This window comes from Triturus cristatus, chromosome 2_1, assembly GCF_964204655.1.
Source record: "Triturus cristatus chromosome 2_1, aTriCri1.1, whole genome shotgun sequence".
NCBI classification, from domain to species: domain Eukaryota; kingdom Metazoa; phylum Chordata; class Amphibia; order Caudata; family Salamandridae; genus Triturus; species Triturus cristatus.
In genome coordinates, this window is record NC_140581.1 from 470048340 (window position 1) to 470054339 (window position 6000).

The 6000-nt window shown below is 44.0% G+C and overlaps 1 protein-coding gene across 4 annotated transcripts in view; it reads right to left on the minus strand.

The window, feature by feature from the left end:
• POLK (DNA polymerase kappa) overlaps positions 1–5787 on the minus strand; it is a 1025073-nt gene extending 1019286 nt beyond the window's left edge. For all 4 annotated transcript variants that reach the window (XM_085632293.1, XM_085632295.1, XM_085632292.1 and 1 more), the window contains exon 1: positions 5627–5787. The gene's annotated coding sequence lies outside the window, so the exon portion shown is untranslated. The remainder of the gene's footprint in view (positions 1–5626) is intronic.
• Between the last annotated feature and the right edge of the window lie 213 nt (positions 5788–6000).

The following is a 6000-nucleotide window of genomic DNA, read 5'->3' on the forward strand; positions in this document are numbered from 1 at the left end:
TCCGAGGGACCCTCGACCGAATCTGCAGTATCAGCCAAGATTACATCCTACACCCAGGCGCCTCTGCCACTGGTGGTGTAGTTCTTGTGTTGGCTAATGGGCCCTACCGTGCTGACCCCAACCCCAGGAACTTTTGGTTTCCCAAAATGGTGGTCTGCTCGCCGCAGCCCCCCCAGTCCTCAACCCTGCTTAGTCCGTTTGCTAATGTGTGGTCCCAGCACTCTGCACCCGGCCGCCTGTGTGCCGCTGGTAGTGCGACTCGAGTGCCCATCTGATCGAATCCTACCCATGGACCCGTAAATCCAGTTCTGTTGTCCCAGGACTAAGTGTGTATTGTGAGTAATACTGTAAACCTGTACTGAACTTGCCAAAACGCATTATCTCCTTTTTCCTTCCTTTAGAAAATGCACCAGCCTAGTATATAGAGATACCTGGCTGCGCAAAAGTAGTAACTGAAAAGTCATTTAGACTATTTGCGAGTACAAAGTAATTATTCTGTAACCAAACCATTGCTTTCCACTAAATTTCAACTGTGCTCAAAACTGCATTTCTATTTGCATAGTATCATTCTATTTACCTGTACCAGGCCTGGCTCAGTTCTAGAAAAATAAATAACTATATAATAATTTTTAATACAAACAAATTGGTCTAAGTTCAGTCTTTGAGTGTGTGACATAATTTCTTGCCTGAGTGTCTATAATTAATGCTTAGCACTACCCTCTGATAAAACCTTACTGCTCGCCCACACTACCACAAATAGAGAGTAAGGTGTTATCTACTTTTACCTCTGCCTACCTTTGGGGATCCACTGGACTCTCTGCACACTATACCTTACTTTGGTATAGTATGTACAAAGCCAGCTTCCTACACAGGTTACAAGAGATTAAATTAATTTGAAGTATTGTGAACGGAAACGATTCAAACAAGTTTATGGTGGTTTCAGGGATTGAGAAGGAGATGCTGCTGCTGCTGGTCACGAACGATTCAGTAGGTGCAGAATAGGATTAAGTGGGGTTTTACTTGTTTCTGTTTGTACTATAATTTACGATGGGCGTTTTTATAGTTCATAAAATTGGGTTTGATATCCAATATCTTTTTACCAAATTTATGGGGCAATTCAGTACTGTCTTTTTGTTGGAATAAATCACCACAGGATATAGGTGTCATTATTCATTAGACAGCAATCTTCACCATAAGATCATGCTTGAGTGTAGTTTCTAGGGGAACTGAGTTTAAAATTCCTATTTCCTTTTTAACATTTCAGTTACCCCTGACGAAGGGCTACAGAGCCCGAAATGCATTGGGTAAAATGAGTTTGAAGCTACCCGGAACAAACTAATAATTCCCATGTGCCACAGCGAAAGCCTGAAAGAGAACAACTGTGCCATTTGAATAAATGTGGAATTACGTTGCCTTTCATTGAACGCACTAAGTGTGCAAAAAAGCTTGAATAAAAACATGGATAAACTATGGTGTAATGGTTGAAGAATGGTTTATTATGGAGAAATTCCGCGTTCTACAGGCAGTGTGGCTGACCGTTGGCACGTGATGACGTGCCATGTATTCTTGAGACCAGCAAATGACAGCAGTGGCCTCAAAGACATCAGCCAGGTCATGTTATGTTGGTTTGCTGATACTGCATGCAGTACGCGCAGATAACCTTTACTTGTCCCAAGAAGTAGCCCCAGAAAGAGCAAAATGCCTTCTCCACCTATATACCTATGTAGGATTAGCACCAAAATACAACACAACAAGGTAGCACCCCACAGAGTAGTAGTGAATCTGACCTGATACGAGACCAATCCAACAACACTGTACATTTTCACCGAGCCTAGTGACATTCAACCTGAGCTAAATGGGATGCGCAGGAGGGGCACCATAGGGGAGGATACTGGTTGGCCTCAAAACTTTCCAGAGAAGAGATTCTTGGAGGTAGAAAAGACATTGAACCAGTGCACTAACACGTCTGCCCCTGCTTCCATCTGTGGTTCCAGGGTGGCCCTTAGAGTATCTAGGGCAGTTTTTTTAATATCAAATAGACCCCAGACATGGAGTTCGAGTGCAGGGCCATCCATCTTGATAATACGAAGGTAAATGAGTCTTGTAGGGGAGGGTTTAACAACAGCTTATATACCCCATTTCAGGAAATATGGGATACCGAGGTGGGTGGATATACATGGCTATAAGGGAAGGGACAACCCCTAATCGTATGAAAACGTACACTGTATTCCTTGTGTTTCAGAGGTAAACAAACAATTCCACTGGGCCAAATGAAAACTGTGGAACAGTCCTACACATTCCAGACATGCAATGGGGCACCTCCAAGCTGATGGATAGCTTCTGGCAGTGCGGCTAGTCTGCCTGCACTCAGCTCGTCCCTTGGTGGGGAGGCCTCTGCTCCTTCATCACCATACACACTCCGACCCTAGTCATTCCCGGACAAGAACTGTTGAATTTGCATCGACACCAGCTAAAGAAGAAGACTACTCTGTTGCCTCAGGCCTGTGAAAAAAGGACTTCTGATTCTTTTGGCTGAGCTCAGTACAAGAACATTCCAGAAGAATTCAAACTGTTCTCTGATGCACAAGTGTCAGTGGGAGGGTCCATATCCTTCTTCACCTTACAGACAAAAGCAGATAACCAGGTGGGAAACGCTCAAGATGATGAACAGCACTGAGCTAGCCCTTAATTCAATCAAGGAAGAACTGAGAGCCATCAACCTCATGTTGATGCAACATCAATACTTATTAGACTTAATGACTGCAATGGAGGTAGGGATGTGTGCTAAGATCGGAGTGTCCTGCTGCACGTTTATACCAGGAAAGATATGGACAATGGGATTCTGACTCTTGCCATCCAAGCACTGCACCTCTTACTAAGAGACTAGCGTGAGGAGAGAGGTGCCCCTGAGCAGGAATGGTTCATGAACTGGTTCTCATGGCTCCCCCTGTGGCTGTCCAGACTGTGCACGTCATTGCTGCCAGTTTTCTTATTGCTAATTATTTATATGGTTTCCTGCCTTGAAAAAAGCAGTCCTCAAATTTGGTAGAATGCAAGTAACTAGGGAAGTAGTAATGATCAAAACTTAAGAACAGAAAAATCCCCTATAATGTCACTGTCATAAAATATGGGTTGGCTAGTGTAGTTGAAAATTCAAATAGAGTAGGAAATGTTAATATTTAATAAGTCAGTGTCAATAATGATATATTCACATGTACGAACTAAATCGCATCTATATTATCGAATTCAACAGTAATAAATTCACTGTCAACCCTGACTCTGAAATAGGTGGTCAGGAAGGCTCTGAGACCTAGGCCTGAGGTTACTGATTGACAGGTCACAGGTGGGGTGGCAAGTATCCGGCAGATAATCGCACAAACAGAAAACTAAAATTAGTCCCACAGATAGGTGCAGCGACTCCACCAATGGTCCAGGGAGATTGGTCCCAATAAAGCACACATAGCCGGAGGGGTGCACTCATTCCCAAAATCACCATAAAGTCAGATGGCTCATGAAGTTAGGAATACACAGCCAATCAGGAAACAGTACACGCAGTGATCACACACCCCTCATGACGGACATCTGGACAAGTTATCTACTGGCCCCATTGTGTCCACGCAAGGTTGGGGCCCACTTGCATTTGTTATCCGCAGGGCATGAGTCGGGGGTACACGTGGGTGGATGGAGTCCACCCACTTTTTTCACAGGGTGAACGACATCCACCCTGCCAAGAATTTGGGCCCCACTGAATAAATGTGCTGAACTCGTCCCGGTGTAATTTCCAAACACCGGGACACTTTCAGCAGCACCTGCATATTGTCTGCTTTCCATGTGCAACCAGCAACAACGTGCAGGCGGGGACAGGTCTTTCTTATTTAAGACTCCTGCTTGGCCCATAACAAAGGTCGAATATATGAGGGGTCATCAGGCCTCCTTTTGTTAGAGTCTCTTGGCTGGGTACAGTCAGGAGCCACACACCTGATGCCAATGAAGCAGAGGGGAAACAAAGGCTCACACCTTGCTAGCTCTTCACACGTACTTAAGAGAGGCAGCTTTTCACTTTGTTCAGTCCCTGTTTGAGAGATATGCTTGCACTGTAAGAATGTCAGATGTGTTGGTCTTTCCCAGTATTTACACAAAACAAATTGCATTTATATAGAGCTTACTTCCCCTGAGGAGACGTTGAAATAATTGGAGTACAACTATTTTTTCTTGTAAAGCCCTACTCATTCCAATGCAGGGTTTTAAAGCGCTTTACATCAACATGTGCATATTACATGTACAATAAATTATATGAGTTTGTAAATGAATGTACAGGATGTGTTACATAAAACTGGGGGATTGCAAGGTGTAAAAGTCACATATCATCTTCCATAGCTCACTGTGCTATTATCCTCACAATGCGCTCAAACGTACACAGGATAGACCTGCTAAATATATATGTGAGGGCTTTAGATCTGATGTCACTTCTTGTGATGCCACTTCCTGTAATGTCGTGGCTTGTGATGTCATTTTCTATGACGTCAATTCCTGTGATGCCATGTGTGATGTCAAGCGCTGTGTTGTTGTGCGTCGTGATGTCATGCGTCGTGATGTTGAGCGTCGCAATGTCACTTGCACACTGCCTAACTAGGTTAGCCCCCGCCCCCACTTCTTTTTTTAAAACTTGTGCCCTGGTTATCAGGGACCTTATGTATTACTCCAGAGACAAGGACTACATTCTTTACCAAAAAATGATCAACGAAAACCCTGTATGATACCCAAAGAAATGTATAAAACCTTGCTCAGAACCATTGTACTTTGAGACAGTTCTCCGACCCGCTTCTGTAACTGTACTCCCGGCCGAAGCATCTAATTTAACTAACTGTAACTGTTTTGCCAATGACTCTTGTTTTTTCCAAGGTAAACTCATATTCGAGAAACATGACCAAACAGAAGTCGGATTTTATCAGGCTTCAACACCAGATAAAATGACAAAAGTGGCATTATGAAAAATACATCGCATGATATAAATGAGTGAACTTTGAGTACTCTGGCCAGGTTCAACCTCACTAGCATAAATCACCAGCACGTATACCAATGCAGTGTAGTGGTGTCAGTAACTCCAATAACCAGTGAGGCATCCATTTCAAAGTACTATGCAACAGTTAGATGGATGTTGGCATTTCTGTTCCTGCTCAAAATCTGCCATTCCCCTCGTTACAGGAACAACAGCACCGTACTTTGAAGAAGTAGGAAGACTCGCATAATGTGTGGTTTAGGTGTCAAAGCGATTATCAACATCATAAATCAGTAACGTTTCAAAGCATTGAAGCACCTCTTGTGCTGACAATAGCAACGGAAGAAGATAGTAAGGAATAATCCACAAACTAAATGTAAAACAATCCTATACTTATTTCGTGCGACTTCTGTGATACATGAGCCTTTCTCTTTGGTTAAATTCAACTATCAAAGAGAAACCGAAGAGCGAAGGCAACATGCTTGCAGGAAACCAAAAAGGTGGCAATAGTGCACGGAACCCGGAAGCATACCAAATGGCCCCATATCCACACACGGTACGTATAAAACAAGTTAGGAACACCCTAAGCATATTATCCCCCCAGAAGGTCATGACTTGTTACCTTACCCGAGGGACAGGACAATGCCATACAACTCTACCGGCACTTTGTGATGCACACTCTTAACAACCACAGAGCATTATTTTCAGCCTCTCTTATCTGCCCGCCTTCTCTTATCTGCCCGCCTTCTTTCATCTGCCCGCCTTCTTCCACCTAAGCAGTCAACACCCACGAGGCACTGCACTGACTGTCCCCGCCTCCCAAGGCATCAAGAGCTGACTCCGCCCATCGTTTCTATGGCTTTGACAGGAAAACAACGCGCGTCGACGCGAACAAACTGTCATTACTGTTTACATTCTCACCACTTGCTACATCACTTCCGGTTAGAGCTTGCAAGTCTGAAGGAGTGTCCCCACTTCCTGGTACACTCCCCTGCAGAGTG